Raw genomic sequence first — 2,835 nt, forward strand, 5'->3', positions numbered from 1 at the left:
CAGAAGTCTTCTTAACGGCTGACACACCTCAGACAAGTGTGGCATAAATTTAGCTAGATATGTGACAAAGCCAATAAAACGCTGTACTGCTTTGGCATCGCCAGGCTGTGGCATGTCCACAATGGCTCTAATCTTATCGGTGTCTGCTTCTAAGCCTTGTGAGGACAGGATATGTCCAAGGAAATGGACTTCTTGCACCTTGAACTGCAATTTCTTTACGCTGAGTCTCAGCCTCACCTGCCTGCATCATGGTCATGCGCAGCTTCTTCATCTGTATCACCACAGCCAACTATGAGAATGTCATCAGCTATTGGCTCAATTCCATGGAGCCCACATAATAGTTCATGCTGCTTTCGCTGATATACTTCTGGTGCTACAGAGACTCCAAATGGCAGTTTGAGCCATCTTTTTCTGCCCCAAGGAGTCCAGAATGTGGTCCTGTCGCTACTCTTTTCATGTAGTTTGCACTGCAAAAAGGCATCTCTAGCATCAACAAGGGTAAAGACCCGTGCTTTGGGTAGTTTTTGCACAACATCGTCAAGTGTTGGCATTAAGTAGTGTGACCATCTCAGGGCCATATTCAAAAACTTGGGATCGATGCAAATTCTGATCTTCTCAGGCTTCCTAATAACAACCATGTTGCTTATCCAGTCTGTAGGCTCTGATACTGAAGTAAGATGCACAAAGCAGTTGTGCTTTGACCTGCAGCTTAATGGCTACTGGCACATTGCGTGGGGCACATTGTACTGGTGGAATGGTAGGATCAAGTTGAAAATGAACCTCTCCTGGAACAGATACTATGGGGCCATCAAACACATCACTATAGACTTTGAGGATTTGCTGTTTTGTCAGTGGCCTTGTCAAGGATTTTGCAGACTGATTATCGACATTATGTAGCTCAGCAGGAATGGTGAACTGCATCAGACCCAGGTGCTCACATGTTGAACCAGACAGTAGCGGTTTCTGATTGGCTTCCACAATCTCAAATTCAAGTATGTGCATATTTCCACGTATGCTGCATTCTGTCCGGAAACGTCCCATTGATTCCATTAGCTCCCCTGAATATAATTTCAGTTTGGTGCCACTAGGCTGAAGAGGTGCCCTAGGTGCCAGTTTCATTTTGTCTTTTAAACTCATGACATTACATGTTGCACCCGAGTCCAGCTGGCAGGGTTGGCATATATTATTTAGTCTGAGATTTACAAACCATTTTTGGCCTTTAGATTGTACAGCACCAATGCATTCCTTCGTGTAAACCACATCAGTGCTAAGCAAGTGTGCATTCTCAAGATCTGACATGTGCTCAACTGTGTGCAGTTTCCTTGCTTCTGTTTTACTAGACAAACACACTCCAGCAAAATGATTTAATCTACCACATGCTCTACAGCTTTTCCCATATGCAGGGCACTGTTCTTTCTCTCGTATATGCACATTGCCACAGTACCTGCATGATGCAGGCGTGCTCCCAGGTGAGTTGCGTTGGTGATTTTTGTGCTGAAGCTTGTGCTGGTGGTTCTTCAAGCTTGGCTGTTGCTTGGAGGCTGCATTAATACTGTCAGTCTGTTTATCCTGCTCCATAGCTCTCATATGTTTGTCAGTAAGCTCTGCAGTACGACATATAACAATTGCTGCTTGTAGGTTTAAATAATGTTCTCTCAATAGGTGTCGGCGTGTGCTTTCACTAGTGATACCCAGAACTATTTTGTCACAAATAAGTTCATCTCTCAGAGACCCATAGTCACAGCTTGCAGCTTTTTTTCTTAGCCGTGTGACAAAGTTATCTATTTTCAACAAATCCAGGATTTCTCTTCTGAAAAGTATAAGGTGAAAAGTTTTACAGATAACCTTGTAAGTGTCTCAGGCACAAGCCTGAAGGTCCTGGGAAAAGCTTGGCTGAACTTTAATGTGGGGAATAAAGTAATCTGCCATCCCACACTTATAGTTGATTTACCCTATGATCGCTTAATTATTGGCATAGATCTCCTCAAAAGAGTAAATCCCATTGTTGATTTTATCAATAAGGTTATCTGGTCCCAAGCAAAAATGCCCATTAACTATGAGCATTCCCAATCCTATCACAGTCGGCGTAACTGGCATGTGATTGAGGAAAGGCCGAACTGTACTGAGATCCATTTCAGGAATAGCCAAGTTCCAGATGTCTCCTTCTTACAGGCAACACCGACCTCCACCGTAGGTGGACAGGAGGATAACACCATATGTGTGTCCCCTTGAAAGAGTCAGAGATGTTTGCTTGGAAGGTGATGTTCTCACCATTCACCTCCATCCAGAAAATACTGACTCTAATGGGTTCAGTGATCATACACAATTCCTAGCAGGGATTGAAAAGGTGAATGATGATGTGTTCTTTCCCTTACAGGTTAATGACCTGGGAAGAACTAAAAGGGCTAAAGTGGATTTACGCCAGGAAAACAGTTACATTAATAGGGACCTACTAAAACAAATGGCCAATCCTAAAGTAATTAGGTATCCAAACCCTCAGGATAACTGGGTCCATGATCTGGATGATGACTCTAACAGTCATAATATAATTGCTAAATGCATGTTATCCATTTCCATTGGGGGTAAAACAGCCACTCATTTATTCCTGGTAATCAATGAGCCACGGTGTCATATTTACATTGGCAACGATATATTACATCGCTTTGCCATACATGTGGATTTGGTAAATTCCACATTGTGGACTAGATTAAAAGGGAATCCATGTCATTTCATGAGTGAACATGAAGCCCTCAAATCGTCCCAGATACTGCCATATGCAGTCAGTGTAATAGTGCCACAAAATGTTATCATCCCTCCAGGTACTAATAATTTCCT

Source organism: Nanorana parkeri, unplaced genomic scaffold (assembly GCF_000935625.1).
Source record: "Nanorana parkeri isolate BGI_ZX_2015 unplaced genomic scaffold, ASM93562v1 scaffold738, whole genome shotgun sequence".
Lineage (NCBI taxonomy): Eukaryota > Metazoa > Chordata > Amphibia > Anura > Dicroglossidae > Nanorana > Nanorana parkeri.